This window comes from Chelonoidis abingdonii, chromosome 4 (genome assembly GCF_003597395.2).
Source record: "Chelonoidis abingdonii isolate Lonesome George chromosome 4, CheloAbing_2.0, whole genome shotgun sequence".
NCBI classification, from domain to species: Eukaryota; Metazoa; Chordata; order Testudines; family Testudinidae; genus Chelonoidis; species Chelonoidis abingdonii.
In genome coordinates this window covers 30090608-30107937 of record NC_133772.1, presented here as the reverse complement: position 1 = coordinate 30107937, position 17330 = coordinate 30090608, and the positions used below count along the sequence as shown (strand labels likewise).

The window sequence follows — 17330 nt, the reverse complement described above, 5'->3', positions numbered from 1 at the left end:
CAAAAGTTAAACTATGAAAGTGTGACAAAGTTCCTCCTTTACCTTGGTGGGTCCTGCATTTATTGGCGGATTTGCTCACCTCAGTGATCTTCCCCTCTGGTTGAACCCACAGTCTGGGTCAACTCCTCCTGTGTCTGATCAGGAGTTGCGAGGTTTGGGGGGAACCCGGGCCCGCCCTCTACTCTGGGTTCCAGCCCAGGGGGCCCTGTGAATTGCAGCTGTCTATAGTGCCTCCTGTAACAGCTGCATGACAGCTACAACTCCCTGGGCTACTTCCCTATCCCTCCTCCAAACACCTTTCTCCTCACCACCGGACCTTCTCCTGTTGTCTGATAATGCTTGTCTGATAAAATTCCTCAATCCTCCCGTAGCACCCCTCTCAGTTTGCTCAGCTCCTTTGCGGCCTTCTCCAGTCATCTTCACATGCGCTCCTCTCCTCTTGGCGGTCCTCCTCGCTGACTGGAGTGAGCTCCTTTGTCAACCCAGGTTGCCTTGATTAGCCTCCTGATTGGCTGCGTGTTCTATCAATGTAGCTATCTCCACTGGCGTTCTAGAAAGATCTTAATTGGCCCCAGGTGCCTTGATTAACCTGGAGCAACTGCCATTTGGTTACCATGGTACTAGGGATTTGTTTAGCCTGGGGCTAACATACCTGTTCCTCAGTACTTTACTGTAGCCATCTGGCCTTGCCCCATCACAAAAGGAATGTGCATTTTTCCCAGGACATGTGCAGTGTATATTGAAGAAGGTGGAAAAAGAAGTCAACTCTAAGAATAAGAGAAGGACAGGTTAACCCTAAGCAGAAAAAAAAAACTTTGTGTGTGTATGCAGTGCTGAAATCTGAAGACAGATACAAATTTACACACACACTGATCCTCATATACACAGGTATGCAATCCCCATACTCACACCCATGTACACCCCCCATGTGTGTATACACACATACAGAGCCATGCACCCCCACACTCACACATACATGCACATGCACGCACACACATATGCACCACAGTGAACAAACACATGAAAAGACCCAACTTCGGGCTCCTGTTCATTCTTACATTGAAGAAGCTAGTGGGAAAATGTTTGGGTGTAAGGCCTGCTGGAGGCATTTGCCAAAGGATGGTCATCATGGATCTTATTGCATTCTGCACAGTGTGAAACCAGGTAATGGCTGAGAACCCATACCAATGTGACAGACACACCCACAGCGCAAAGAGCAGAGAGACTGACCAGTGAGGGCGCTGAGTGTTGAGACTGTACTCAAGAAAAGGAAGACATCTATCAGAGGGGAGGGTGTCGGGTTTTACTCCTCGGAGCAGCTGCTGCTGCATGAGTGATTTCTTCTGTGGGTTCCTTTGCAGGCCCTCTGCTCAGTTTGTGTCTTGGGAGCGTAAGCAAAGCTGCCATAAGCTGGTGCAACACTGCCACACCCTGGAGCAATGCTACCATAAGCCAGCAGAGGGTACACTGGAGCAGAGGGAGGTCCAAGATCTGTGCTGAAGGCATATGGTGCAGAAAACATGACCTGCAAAACACAAGAAGTCAGCCCTCACTGGTAAAATGATCCTCATCATTCCTCTAACCACTATCCTCAGCCCTTTCATTACCATTATCATGGAAGTCCCTGGGCTAAACTCATTTCAGGGGTGAATCTGGTCCTTCACCACCAATGCCTATATGAATCCCCTACGTACTAGCCATATTCTTTTCCCTAGAGAGGTGAATGGGCAGATACCATGGAACATGCTGCTGGTCACTTGTTGTTACGCTCAATACTTTGGGTATGTCTACATAGCAAAAAAAGTCCCACAGCAGCAAGCCTCAACGGGCCCAGGTCAACTAACTCAGGCTTATATTATGGTGCTAAAAATAATATAGATGTTCTCGCTCAGGCTGGAGCCCAGAAACTGAGACCCTCCTTCCTTGCTGGGTTTCAGAGTCCAGGCTCCAGTTTGAGCGGAAATGTCTATATTGCTATTTTTCATGCCATAGCGTGAACCCCACAAGCCTGAGTCAGTTGACTTGGGTTCTGAGACTCACCGTTGTGGGTCTTTTTTTTGCAGTGTAGACATACCCTTTGAACAGAGAATCTTGAAGTTCTTGTTGGGAGAATGCAAAGGCATTTACACTTATAGCAACCTTTGCAGAGCATCAGAATCCAAGTCCCAGACCCTTTTGGTGAGCAGTGTGAAGAATTGAGTATTTAGCCTCAGATGACTGAGCTGGCCTTCCTAGAGAAGGACAGGTTGGCCAAGCTGTATGTTTGCAACTGATCTTTAGCACACTTAAGCTAGGGGTCAATGTGATGGCAATGAAAACAGAAATGATTTTATCTTTTAATAAAATGATCCACAGAATTGTGCTAAGCTGCCAGCGGACTGGAAAGGAATGTGATGCTGTAACCCACACACCTCCTGGGTGTGGTGTTCTGTCCCATCTAGTAGCACTGAGACTACTTAGAGAAGGAGATTAATGGGTTTGCTTTATAGCTTTAGCTAACAGTTTAGCTCATGCAGTAGAGGCTCATGCACTAAGCTCTACAAGTCCCAGATTCGATCCTACCTGCTGACAACTAGGTCTGTCGGGGTTACAATACCACCACATTTTTCATCATTCAGCTAGAGCAGGATGGGAAGCAGATTTTCCATTTTGCAGGAAATTCCACAATTCTGACATTCCCCCCCTCCCCCCATTCCAAAACAAAAATAAAAACATTTTAAAGGTCTAGCAAAACTAAATTTTGGGGGGGAAATTGTTTTGGGTCAATCAAAACATTTTAATTTGGACCTTTTTATATTTTTTATATTTACAACTATTAAAATATCAATGAATTTATTTCTGAGAACTCATTGTGGAATGAAAAAAAACTCAAAACTTTTAATTCCAAAAATGTTGAAAAGGGACATTTTGAAATTATCAGGATATTTTGTTTATTTTTATTTCCCCCTCCTGCAAAAAAATTTCATCAAAATAGTCACACTTTTAAAAGTTTCACTTTCAATAAAAACAGTGTTTCATATTAAAAAACCCTTCAGTGAAATAATTCAGTTATAATCTCAATCTCTAGTTTCACTCATTCCCAGTCATACCCCTCTGCCATCAGTTATCAAGTCTAGCAGGAACAAACATCATTCCAAACTATGATCTGACTTCAGGTCCACTAAGGAATGAAACACTCATTGTATCAGGGTCACAACAGGTCACTTTTAGCCCGAAGTACACAGCGGATGGGGAATTCCACAATGATGTCAAGAGCAGCATGGCCAAAATCCCCTGGAAGGCTCAAAGTCACGTGTCATTTCCTACTGACTAGTAGAGATAACGCCTTCCCCAGGACTGCAGCTCTCCTTTCCCTCCATTCCTGGGGACACAGACATCCAGGTCCGGCTCTTTCCTCCTCCCAAGCACTCCCCAGAGCATCTCCTCCTCACCTATAAATATTTAGAGCCTAATTCAGCTGCTCTTACTCTGCCTGAGTAGGCTCTTACTCTGCCTAAGGGGACTTCCATCTGTCGACCAACAAGACTACTTCACAAGCCAGGTACTGCTTGCTCCAGGAGTGCTCTATAGAAGAGATGTAGATGTACGCTATACACAGGTCTATATAGACAGTTAATAGAAAGAGCGCCACCTATTAGAACATAAGAATAAATTGTTATGTACTGCAAGTGACTTCCTGAGTAAGAGGAAAAGAGTCTGGCCTTGATTTATTAGCCACATTATTATTATTATTATTATTATTATTATTTTAAACAAAAGCCTGACCTTCAGTCTGATCCTGCTTCCCCTGAGGCGTTTTGCTGTTAGCCTCAATGTGATCCAGATCAGGACCGTTAAAAAAAAAAAAATCAGTCCAATGGCCGTTGTCTTTACTGAATTCTGGCAAATCTGGAACCAAACTCCTAGAAAATTTCTGGCTACCAGAGCTGGGATTGGGACAACTCCAGGCTCTTAGCTTTCTAAACACATGAAGCGATTTGAGAAGTCACATTTCCAGGCAGAGTCCAGTCACTTATCAACAAAAGCTCCCTACTAGAGGCATTGTCATAATGTGTGCTGTTTGGGATCAGATCCATTAGCAACAGAACGATCCCAGTAAAGGAGCTAACAGCACAAGGCAGGCTCATTCCCAAGCAGCTTCACACCTCCAAGAGACCCACAAAAGGGCTGGCAGGAGGACAAACAGGTTTTGGCTAAAACAAAAACCAACCCATCAACCTTCACACACACACACACACCCCAAAATCTCAGACCCCTGAATTTCTCTAGGAGTCTAGAAAGACTCTTGTTTTCCCTTTGTTCAACAGCTGCCAAATTTCTTGACTTTGTCCAGGACAGGAAGTTCCAAGAGGCCAGTAAAGGTCTAACCAAGGTACTGAATCACTGTGACACAGATTTTCAGCTATGTTAGGCAGGGATTGTCTTTTGTTTTTGTATAGTGCTTAGCACAATAAGGTCCTGGTCCATGATTTGGCAAGTCTCAGCACTTCCGTGACTCAGTTTCCCCCTCTGCAAATTGGGGCTAGTGATGCTCACTTCATCTGTAAAGTGCTTTGAGATCTTCTAATGAGCTAGGTATTATTAATAAAACCACCATCCCTGCTGTCAATAATTGGCACCTTTGTTCTCATTCGCAGCAGAAAGAGCAAGGATTGATTGCACCATGTAGTCTGAGTTGCCATGGTGCTGATATGCAAAGCAAGTTTGCCTGCATTTGTTGGAAAGAAGTAGTTAACAGAGAGCAGGGAGTGAAATTTAGGTTCTAGTAAAACTTTTACTTAGCTAAACCAGACAATGTCATTGTCAAAGCAGATATCTCTGAATCGATTTTTTGGAACTAACAAAAGTTCAGAAAAACAGACTGGAGATGCAAATGACTCTGAATGTGACAAGGAAGAAGGGTTAGAAAAGAAAAAGAAACATTTGGCCTTCCATCAAAAATACTATTAATCTTACATTAAGTATGGGTTTGCTGCAAGTGAGGATGTAGAATGGTCAAAACCTCTCTGTACTGTGTATGGCACAACTCTGAGCAATGCTGCTATGAAATCTTCAAAAATGATTTGACACCTTGAAACCAAACATCCAAATTTAAAAAAAAAAGCCAGTGGAATTCTTCCAACAGAAGAGAGATGATGTGAAGGGGCAAAAGAAACTGCTGCTATGTTAAAAGCATCATATCTGCTGTCCCTATGCATTGCTAAATGCAAATCACCATTTACATCTGGTAAAGAACTAATGGTGCCTTCAGTAATAGATGCCTGTCACGAAGCCTTGTGTGATACAGCTGCCAAAAAAGTGAGTTGCATTCCACTGTCAGTGATACAAAATTCACAATTTTAACAACTACACCAAGGACAATATTAAGCACTGGGGACAATTTCTTGGCTGCCAAGACCAGTCGAATCACGATATTGTAGAATATATCGAAGCTCAGTTGATAGAAAGGGTGAGCGTATCAAGCTGGTGTGCAGTTCAGTCGGATGAGTCAATGGACATTTCTAGCACAGCGGTTCTTACTATTTATGTGCACTATGCCTATGAAGTCTACTCCGCTGAGAAGAACTGCCACAAAACACAACAGGTGCTGAAGTTTTCCGGGTCCTAAATGAGTATGTGACAGGCTGCAGTGACAGGCAGACATTCAGGTGTAGATGGAAGTTGCTCAAGCAATGCACTACTTTGTTCACTGAGAGGTCTTGGCAGCCAAGAAATTGTCTCCAGTACTTAATATTGTCCTTGGTATAGTTGTTAAAATTGTGAATTTTGTGAAAGCAAATGGACTCAATTCTCACATCTTTGCTACAATGAGTGAAGAAATGGGGTCCGAACAACATCACTTACTCTTACATGATGAGGGGCAGTGGTTATCCCATGGCAAAGTATTAAACCCAGTGTATGAGCTGTGATGTGAACTTGAAGCCTTTCTGTTTCAAAAGACGACTTTGGAAACCACGTGAGGATCTCACTAGATCAATAGCTCCTTATTCTGCAAACAGTAGAGATGGGTTAACCTGCCTGCTTCCTGTGGTATGACTTTGTTTTCTATGAACTGCACCATTAAATATATGTCATCTGCCTTACGTCAATCTGAGAGAGAGTTAATGCAGCATGTTACAAAGGAGGAGCCACACACTGTGTGCTCTCTCCCTCTTCCCCTCTTCCCCCCTCCTTTGTTCTTCCCTATTTCTCCTAAGGTACAGCTACACTGCGGAGGTGTAATTTCCAGCTAGGGCTGATATACCTGAGCTATCTTTGACTGAGGTAGTGCAGTAACAATAGCAGTGTATCTATGGCATATGTACCTAGGAGCTCAGACAGGATTGTACTCAGGCAGCTAGCCGTGGCTACTCTGCTATTTTTAGCACACTAGCTTGATGTAACTCTACCCAGGATGGAAATTACACATACACCTCCAGTCTAAAATAAAAGTCACACTGGCTGAAACAACGTAGTTGCTCTACAGGCAACAGTTTCTACTCCTTTGGATCTTTTCTATTTTCAAAAATCTGTTCAATTAAAAAAATCCAAACAAACAAGGATGAAGCCTAGAGTTTGCTTATCCTTGGTCGCTCTACAGTCAGACTCTTGGAGATCCTTCACAGTTCTGTACGCATTGAATTGATTAGTCCCCATGGAACAAAGTGCGGGTAGAAATCACACTCACCCCCAGTGCTCTGCGCATTTCTCCAAGGAATGCCTGCACCACCCTCTGATTCAAATGCAGTATGCTGTTTTGAGATTGATTCCTGTGGTGTGTAGCCCCTAAAGGTTAGTTCTCAGGATTCATGGCCCCAACCTGCTGATTCCCGGAACACCTCATCTCCTTTGGCTGGGCCAGCCTGATGATGTAGGGAGCATTAGTGCGAACGACCATCAACCCTCCATTGGCTGCGCTTACTAATGCCCTCCTTGTGCCAAAGACACTGCAAAAGAGATGGGATTCATTGAACTGAGTGATGAGTCAGTCCTAGCTAGCAAGTGTCCTAATGTCCCAAAAGCAACCTGTGGGCCTCCCCACTGTTGGCCTCCTTACATTCAGAAGAGCTCTGACCTCCTATCACTTCACGAGTACTTAATCTATGCCAAAGCTGTGCCCCTCAGCGGGGTGGTTGAAAACTTACTTACACCTTTTTTGATGGAAAACTGGTTTGTTTGTTTTGCAAAAAGTGTTTGATTTCCATGAAAACAAATTGGATTTCTCACCCAGAAAGCCTAATGCCTTAAAACCAAATAGTTTGATTTAGACTGGTACCTCTTGGGCGTTGTTCTTCATCTCCATTTCCCTCTAGGAGCCGGGCTGCCTGGTCAGACTACATTTCCCATGATGCACTGTGGACAATGACTCCCACAATACTCTCCATCCATGAGATGAGACAATGGTGTATTATGGGAGATGTAGTCTGGGCAGAAACTGACCTATACAGGAAAAGGGGAGCATGAGGCACCATGGCAGTATTTCCAAATTTAATATTTCACTTTTCAGATAAAATTATTTGATTAATTTTTTTATTTTTTTTTTTGGAATTTGAATTTCCACTGAAAAAAACAATCCATATTTCCTGTAAACAACCCTTCAACTTCCCCTCCACACACACACACCCTAATTCAATCACATGTCCCAGTTTTATGGGAACAGTGTTGGCTTTTCATAGGATATCCCAAGATTCTCTTTCAGGACACCTGAAATGTTCCAGCTTTTCATCTGATCAATCCTAATGTGGATATTTTTATAACTGCAGCATGGAGACCTGTTGCTAGGCCAGATGGAACCTGATCTGTGTTTGCCAGGAGCAAACAATACTGTGGAGCAAGCATTCAATGGGAAAAGTGTTTGAAGTGCAGGGAAAGTTGAATGAGCCTGAGCTGCTCTTTTCCCTAGAGTGCAAGTTAAGAATGCTTGTTTGGGGTTCCAGCATACACTCATTCAGACACTTTGTTACTGGAAAAAACCTTCCACTCTGGCAGGTACCAACTTCAGCACACACATTTTTTTAAAAGTATACTGTTGTATGAGTATTTCACAACTCTGTCTCCAAAAGGATATTGCAGAACAAGAAGGGCTTGGGGGAAGGGATGAGAATGAACAGGGGCCTGCAAAAGCTTTAATAGAGAGATTGAAAAGACTAGGATTGTCACCTTAGAAAGGAAATGAATAAGAAGGCTCATGGAAAAACTATAAAATAATTAGGCTTGGCAGCATGAGATTTTTTTATAATTTTGACGGATAATATTAATGTTTATGTTTAAGCATTGTTTCCGACTTTTATCTATTCACATTTGCACAAAATAATAGGTTATAAGCACTTTTTTATGTTAATCCGTTTAAATTTTCATAGTTGTGGGAAACTATGGAGGAGTGAGGCAGTAATTATTTAATGACAGTAGATGCTGAGATTCATAATGTTAAAACTTTATAATTGTTAAAATATAGATTGTCAACATCACGTATCAAAACATACAAAGTAAATATCTTTAAATCAAACTCTAATGTTCTCAGGCAGCATTTTCTATACTTTGCCTCTCTATCCATTTCAATAGTCATCAATAGAAATATTTTTGTTGTTAGTTTCTGTGTGTAATGTGAAATCAGAATTTACTGACATTTTCTGACAAAGATCAAATCCCTCCAAACATACAAATAATGAATGATTTAGAGAAGGGAGATTGGGAGCCTCTGTTCTCCCTGCTTCATAAACAAGAATGAGGGGAAATTGAAAGGTGAGACTGTTCTGCAGCCATGTGGATAAGGAATGGTGTCCCCAGCCTCTGTTTGTCAGAGGATGGAGAAGGATGGCAGGAGAGAGATCATTGATCATAGCCTGTTAGGTCCACTCCCTCTGGGGCACCTGGCATTGGCCACTGTCGGTAGACAGGATACAGGGCTAGATAGACCTTTGGTCTGACCCAGTACAGCCGTTCTTATGTTCTTATGCATGACTTCCAACACTTGTCCCGTCCTTTGTGTTGGGGACCCGTGCACTAGATAATCAGGAATACTGCCTCCGCTCTCTCGCAGGCAGATGGGACCTAAGCACTGGTAGGTGCATTAGTAGGACCATTGCCAGCAGATCGAGAGAAGGGATTATTCTCCTCCATTCAGCAGTGGTGAGGCCACATCTGGAGTATTGCGTCCCATTTTGGGCCCCCCACTACAGAAAGGATGTGGACAAATTGGAGAGAGCCCAGCGAAGGACAACGAAAGTGATCAGTGGCCTGGGGCACATGACTTAAAAGGAGAGGCTGAGAGAACTGGGCTTGTTTAGTCTGCAGAAGAGAAGAGTGAGGAGGGATTTGAAAGCATCCTTCAACTACCTTAAGAGTCAGCTGTTCTCAGTGGTGGCAGATGACAGAATGAGGAGCAATGGTCTCAAGTTGCAGTGGCAGGAGGTCTAGGATGGATATTAGGAAACACTATTTCACTAGGAGGGTGGTGAAGCACTGGAATGGGTTACCTAGTGAGGTGGTGGAATCTCCTTCCTTAGACGTTTTTAAGGCCCAGCTTGACAAAGCCCTGACTGGGATGATTTAATTGGGAATTGGTCCTGCTTTGAGCAGTGGGTTGGACTAGATGACCACCTGAGGTTGGAAGAACCCTGATATTCTATGATTCTATGACTGTGTCTCCCCCTTCAGTCCCTTGGATTCTGAAATTCATTTCGTTCTGACTTCAGTAAATGCTACCCAGGATCCCAGAACCAGGTACTAGCTACAGCTCTTTGGAAACCCAAGCTCCTGCTATTGCCCTATTGGACTCTCAGAGCTGCCAGAGGACCAGTTTCTTCCCACAGCAGCCACCAGTGCTGACCCCCAGTTCCTCCCTTTCTTTCCTCTGATTTATTAGATTTCATTTCTCTCTGCCCATCAGACAATCAGACCTGCTGCTGTTTCAAAGCCTGACTCAGAGCTCACTGGAGTCAATGGAAGTCTTTCTGCTGACTTCAATGGGTTTTAGATCCGACCTGAAATACAGAGTTCATTTTCCTTGAAGCTCAGAGGCAGTGACCAGGGCATTCTCTTTTTAACAGTCCTCCCAATGCAGCGATTGTCAATGCACTTACTCAACTCTCCCTGTGCTCATCTTTCTCCAGTTCTAGACGTCTGCAGCCTCTCCAGGAAATTCACTTGGATTTATACAAGACGTTTTTTGAAGCATCATGTCCTCTCCTTGTCCAAGTTACACTCAGATGGCTTGATCCATCCTCTTCTTCTCCCCTCCCTGTTCCAAAGTCCGCTTTTCCAATAGCTACGCCTTCCCATTGGGAGAGTCTCTTTTCATCTGGTTTACAGCAGGGTAGAAAATATGATTTTCAATCACCTGACCATGGGAAACATTGGTGCTTCTGTGACTTGACTGCCTGTTCTAGTGATGGTTGAGCAGGGCTTCACCGTGAGTGCCTGGGGCTCCTGGGCCGTGCTGGTCAGATTTTGAGGGGGGGGGGGTTGATTTCTTCTTGCGCGGCTGCTCATTGGGGGAGCTGAAAACATCTTCTGCACTGGCCTGCAAAATGGCTATGGCCGCTCCTGAGTGTAAACCTCGGAGCTACAATGATTTGAACTAGGTGGGGATACGGTCCCATTGACTGCCATAGAATGACACCGATTTACACCAGCTGGTAACTGATCTATTGAAACCAATGGAGCTATGGCTGATTTACACTGGCTTGGGATCTGGCCCCACTGACACCAATGATGCTATGGCTGTATTTATACCAGATGGGGATCTGGGCCTTACTGGTGTCTTCAATTTCACTTGAAGGACTCACCGCTAGTGGCCGACTCAGACTGTGTCAGCACTGAGACTATGGGCCTGTGGACACCGGCGGTTGCCCCCTTTTCAGGCATAGCTGCACCAAAGCTACAGCCCTGTACAGACTGGAGCGGTTTGCCCTGGCAGAGCTGCCAAAAGAAAGAGCCCAGCCCGATGATCACAGCAGGATCTGGGTATTTGCCCTGCTGATTATCACCTTCATAGGTCATTAAAAGAGGAAACTCCTATCCCAGAACAGCTTCTCAGCCCCACAGCAAATCACATCCACCCTCCTTTACTTGAGCCTCTTAAGCGTCATAGATCTTGCTGTTCCTGTTCTCCACGCAGGGCTACGAGTGGTCTGTAGTGGTCAGCAGATGAGTTCAAAGGATGCCTGTTAACAGAGGAATCCCATCTTGTACTATAGCACTGTGAGTACAACTGCTGGTGTAGATCACATTTTAGAAGATGTTGTGGGGACGACATCAGTTTCTGGGTAGTTTGGAGCAAAAATATTCTCCCAACATATGCTGAGCCCATAGAATTCTCTTAGTTAAAGAGTGAGACCCTCACAATTTTTTGTTCGCACCCTACCTGGGATGCAACAGACTCGCTTCTCCCCCCCGCCCCACCTCCCAATTTTCCATCATGCTAGATTCTGGCTTAGCTGTTGCTGTGTCTCCATATCTGTCCATTTCTCTCAAACAGGAATTACTTCAGGGCAGCCTTAGGCCTGCGCTATACAGGAGCTCAGACTAGATGATCACAATGGTACCTTTGGGCTTCAGAGATCTAGGAGTCTTTCCTTCCTTCTCCCTTTACCCCAGCAGATCCTCCACCGCATCCCCCGACTTGCCAGAAAGTTACATGTATGTGTGTGGTATATGTTGTTGGTGCCACAAAAGAGTTGCAACCACATATGATAAATCTGGGGTGGGCGTGGCTCTGGCATGGAAATACCTGAGGAGTGACAAAGAGGAATGTGAACCGCAGAGAATATTGTGGTGTAGTAGGGACAGGTCCTTATTAGCCTAACCCCACGGTGGCTGCACCTATGCCAGATGGGGCTGGGCCACAGCAGCTTTCACAACAGACGATTGTGGAAGCAAGGAAGCCTCAGTGGATGCCCTATAAGTGTGCGCTGTACCCATGCCTGGCTGCACCAAAGGCTGATAGAAAAGCATGGAGGGAGGGGAAGGTGGCTTTCAGTCCATCAGTCACCCACAACTGCAGCAGTATTTTTACAGGGGGAGACGTGGTAGATTCAGGATCGTGCAACTTCTCTGCCCTCACCCTTTACTCCTTCTCCCTGCCTCTGCTTAGTGCCACCCCCAGCTTGGGAAATGCTGCCATAAACCATGTTCTTTGCCCTGTGAGTCAGCTCTCTGGGAGCTGCAAGGAGAGGAGAAAAGGCATGGAGCCCTTTCTATCCACACTCCCTAGGCCCAGTGCCCATCCCACCCGCCTGCCTCTCCTTTACACATGCCCTTTGTTTCCCTGAGAGGGACTCAGCCTCTGCTGCTCTTTGATCTCTTATATTTTAATCCCTGACATCTCAGCCAGGACGGTACCCACTGAAGCCATAAAGCATAAGCATGGTTAGTCTCTGTATGGCCAAAGAGGGCATGCTGGAATGTACACAATGCATGGTTATAGCTCAAGAGGCCACATGCACGGCCCGTGGTGAGGCCTCAACCTGCTGCCAGAGCAGGACCTGGGAAGTTCCGTCAAAGGCCAGTCTTGAATGTTGCACCCCCCAACTCCTGAATCCTAGGGGAGGAGGTATTTTGGGGGCAGGAATGGGGACAAGGGGGAGAACGGTGGTATAAAGCCAGCTAAGTCCTTCCCCTGCACTCAGCTGAGACACGCCAGAGGAGGCAAATGGTGGAGCCAAACCCCTTTGACATGCTGGCTATTCTGCACCTGGCAAAGTGCCACGGAGTACAAATTAGAGCAGTCCTAAAGCTAAACCAGCCCCCCTAGTTCTAATAAACTGGCAGAACGGGCACTGCTGCAGATCAGCCCCCCAGTTTCTGTTCAAAGGGTTTGGTGCCAAGCATGTAGCTTGGGAAACAGAAGAGACAATTTGCAAGTCATCATCTTCCTTCTCCTCCTCCTCACCACCAAACAGCTTCCTCATCCCCCTTTTACTGCCAGCCTCTAGAACTGGTCAAAAAAACATTTGTAACAAAAAACAGTTTCGACAACACTGAAATTTGTCATGGAGAAACTTCATCTTCCCACAGCTAACCACCATCGTCTTCCTCATCCCCTTTTTACTGCCATCCTCAAGGGCCAGTTGAAACATAAAAATGAAAAACAAAGTTTTGATAACAATGACATTTTTCTGTGGAGAAATCTGATTTGTGTGGACATTTCTGGGTTTTCCACAATGCTTGTCAAAATATTTCGTTTCGAAAAGTTTGAAATCCCACTTTTACTTAAACAAAAATAAATTCTTTATTTTACCATTTCCTTCCTCTTCCCCACCCGCAGTGGAAAAAATAGGGAAAAATAGATGAGAAGTGAGATTTTCCCCACCAAATCTAATCAGGGGAAGAAATGAAAAAAATTAGTGTTTTTTTTTAAATCATGCTTACCTTTTTGGACCAGCTCTGCCATGGTCGTATTCTTCATCACCACCACCCTAATTCTAACAGTCATCGTCCTATCCCACATTAATCGTTTCTTCCATCCCCGTCCGTCAAGGCCTTGGTTGTGCTCTTTATGGATAGGGCTTGTCAGCAGGGCTGGTGCAACCTATTAGGCAACCTAGGTGGTTGCCTAGGGCACTAGGATTTAGGGGGCGGCATTTTCTTTGGCAGCGACTGCGGCGGCTGGATCTTCAGCCACCCCGGTCGCCACCAGCATTTAGGCAGAGGGAGCTGGGGCAGGGGGGCGCAGGGAGGGCCGCCTGCAGCAAGTAAGGCGGGGCTCCTCCCCGAGCACGCCGTCACTGCTTCACTTCTCCCACCTCCCAGGCTTGTGGTGCCAATCAGCTTAGGCACCGCAAGCCCGGGAGGCGGGAAAAGTGAAGCAGCAATGGTGTGCTTGGGGTAGAGGTGGAGCAGGGGTAAGTTGGAGTGTGGGAGGGTGCCTCAGAGTGCGGGGGGGAGGTTGGAGAGCTGCCGCTGGGGGGGTGCCTCAGGGCGGGGGCTTGGGAGGGCGCAAGGTGGAAGTTTTGCCTAGGACACGAAACATGCTTGCACCAGCCCTGCTTATCAGAAGCAGAGATGGCATCAGAGGTTCTCATTTAAGCTCCAGAGAGGCTGGAGACTCTCAGCTGCTCAGAGCTGGAGAACATAGGTAGGTACCCAGAACTCCAGAAAAGAGAAGGCCAGAAGCACGACAGAATGCTCCCTAGCTACACACTTGGGAATACACAGGCAGAAAATCACATGCAACATTGATTGCTGCTGACACAAGACAGATCACAGCAATGAACCCAGAAATATTTTGTTCTACTTTGCAGAGCTGTCCAAAATAAATAAATAAATAAAATAGATGGGAGAAAAATGGTAAAAAAAAGTTTTGTATTTAATTTGGTCCATCTCGAACCCTGCAAAGTGAAAACACCTTGGCAATGAATTCACATGGTTTTCATATTGCAGGGTTCAGCATGGACCAATTATTTTCAAAATTGGAGAATTTTGGGTATTAGAGTATATTATTCTGATTTCCCATATTTTAATTTTCTGTTCCCCCCTTTTTCTCTCCATCGCCTTGTACCCCAAGTCATATTTGGAGAAAATCTGTTTAAAATGGCTGGAAAGAAAAGAGAAAAAACAAAAGGGCTGGGGATGAGGGGGAGGATGACAGATGAAAAGAAGGAACACACTCCAAAGAAAAAACTATTAAAAAATTAAGAATTTTGAAAATGAACAATATTTTACCAAAATAATGGTATGGGAAACAGATTCCTGAGTCCTGTGCGCTAACCACTATGCCGCTCTCCTCCAGATGTACAGTCCCTTCAACTGAAGGCCTTGTACTTCTTGAGACGGTCTTGCTCTGGACTGCAGGGCAGTACAGCTAGGCACATATGGAAACATCTGGGACAGAAGACACTAGTCAACTACAGATGCCTATAGTAGCCCAGAGGTGGAAGGATAACAGTTTTCAGATATGTTGAGTGCTGTTATGAAGAGGATTACGATCAATTGTTCTTCCCCACCATGGCTGCTTTACTAGGGCAGGATGAAGGTGCGTGGCGAGGTGCATGCACCAATGGGCCGCATTCATGTGGTGGGGGCAGGTCCCACTGTGATCAGCAAGAGGCCCAGGAGCAAGCGTTACCCTCACAGTGATTAAAGGAAGAATCTGGATGGAGCCGGGGTTCCAGTTTTACATTTCAGAAGAGCTGCTGCTGGAGTGAATTTTCCAGTTCCCTTCTTGGATACTCTGCTGAGCCCCTCTGTTGTTCTAAGCCAGAGCCACCCAGAGGATTCAGGGGGAACCCCCACCACAGGTCTTTCGGGCACTTTGGAGGAGGGTCCCAGGGTGGAAGGACCCCCCGCTGCAGGTCTTTGAGGCACTCCGGCGGTGGGTCCCGGAGCGGAAGGACCCCCCCCGCCGCCGAATTGCTGCTGAAGACCTGGAGCGGAAGAAGCTCCAGGGGCCTGGGCCCCACAAGAATTTTCCAGGAACTCCAGAGCAAGTGAAGGACCCCACTCCAGGGACCCTGAAAATCTCTTGTGGGGGCACCTGCAGGGCCCAGGGCCTGGGGCAAATTGCCCCACTTGCCCCTCCCCCCCCGGGCGGCCCTGTTCTAAGCTAGCAGGTGGGGCATTGCTATGAAGGTAGCCCCAAGGTCTCTGCTGAGAGGGTTTGGCACAAAGTATGTAGCCTGGGAAGCAGAAGACAGTGTAGAAATCATCATCATCTTCCTCATCCCTATAACCACCGCCACTATCAGTCAACCTCCAGCTAGTGGAGGCTAGCGGGACATTTCCCCAGGCACAGGTTGCCCTATAACCCCCTGCCACCTTCCTTCTGAAGCATCTAGTACCAGCTAAGATAAGACAGAGGAGAGATAACTCAGTGGTTTGAGCATTGGCCTGTGACACCCAAGGTTATAAGTCCCCCCCCTTGAGGGGGCTAGTTGGGGATTGGTCCTGCTTTGAGCAGGGGGTTGGACTAGATGAACTCCTGAAGTCCCTTCCAACCCTGATATTCTATGAGTCTAGGTTAAATGGACCCATGGGTTTGACCCCGTGGGACAATTCCTGCATATTAGGCCGTGTCAGTCATGCTCTTCACAGCAGGGATGGGGTTTACCACATGCCCTCACCTCACCAGATCCTAATTTTAAATGGTGACCTCATCTGACTTGGGGATGGAGCTCGGCACCCACCAAGAAGTGACGGACACAGAACTCCAGGAGGTTGAAGATCAGAAGCATGACGGAAAGTCCCCTGAGGAACACAAAACCATAAACACAATCCCACACGCTGCAGTGATGAGCGCAAAACTCTCTTACTCTGCGCCTGCGTGCAGCAGAAGCCCAAACACTGGAGATTTTCCCATTCAGCTGCCTCCACACCACAGAGACCTTGTTAATTTCACTCCCTGGCGGCAGCAGTATTACAAATTGTGGGCTGTTTGTAATGTTCCCAATGCCCCCTAGATCTTGGCATAGGCACATTTTAATATGGAGCAACTAAGGAAAGAAGACAATTTACTACTCAGAAGTTGCTATTTTTCAGTGACCCGCCCTGAAGATCACTCATCAACTATGCAACCCACTCCCCCTCTCAGGGCTTGACAGGTGTAATCTTGCCCCACTCAGATCCATTCAAAGCGCTATGGTGAAGCTCATATTGCTGGCTCATTGCTCTGACCATGCCATGTAGATGTGAGTGAATTTTTTTGGCAAATTGTAAATTCATTTTTTTTAAAATGCATTTTTCGGGGCACTGAAACTATCAGTGAATTTGGGTTTCAGTGAACAGTTTTAACCAAAAAATCCCACCCCCCAAGTTGAAGCTGTTTGTTTCAAGCATTTCAAAATAAAACATTTCAACTTTTTGTTTCAAAACAATGGTTTGTTTAGAAATTTAGCATAAGACAAAAGGGTGAAAACACCCCAAAATGAAATGACACCCCCACCCCTCCACACACACACAATAGTTTCAGTTTCTTGTTTTGGGTGGTTTTTTTGATACAAAACTAATTTAGGGAGGATATGTCTTTTCTTTCCCTGAACCAAAAAAAACAAAAACAAAAACCCTCAACCTCACCTTTCTCTTTTCCACCCCTCATCCCTCTCTTTTCCTCCCTCCACTGGCTCCCCTGAAGCTGCATCAAACACAAACTACTCATCTTTCTGTCTAAGGTGCCTCCCAGCCTCTTGTCGCTCTTACACTATCAATACCTAACTCTCATCTCAGCTCAGCCAATGACCCCAGCCTTCATCATCCGTTTAAACTTTTTTCTCCCATGCACCTTCATGCCCGTGCCTGCAGGCGCTGCCCCCTCAGCTCCCATTGGCCGTGGTTCCTGGCCAATGGGAGCTGTGGAACCAGTGCTGGGGGTGGGGGTAGCATGCACAGATTCCCTGAATGCCCCTTGCCTAGGGGCC

At 45.9% G+C, this 17330-nt stretch overlaps 1 protein-coding gene across 1 annotated transcript in view; it reads right to left on the bottom strand.

The window, feature by feature from the left end:
* LOC116817008 (membrane-spanning 4-domains subfamily A member 15-like) overlaps positions 1 to 7314 on the bottom strand; it is a 36719-nt gene extending 29405 nt beyond the window's left edge. Inside the window, exons 1-3 of the mRNA XM_075066001.1 lie at positions 7256 to 7314; positions 1231 to 1525; positions 653 to 767 (exon numbers count right to left, since the gene is read on the bottom strand). The gene's annotated coding sequence lies outside the window, so the exon portion shown is untranslated. The remainder of the gene's footprint in view (positions 1 to 652; positions 768 to 1230; positions 1526 to 7255) is intronic.
* Positions 7315 to 17330: the final 10016 nt, after the last annotated feature.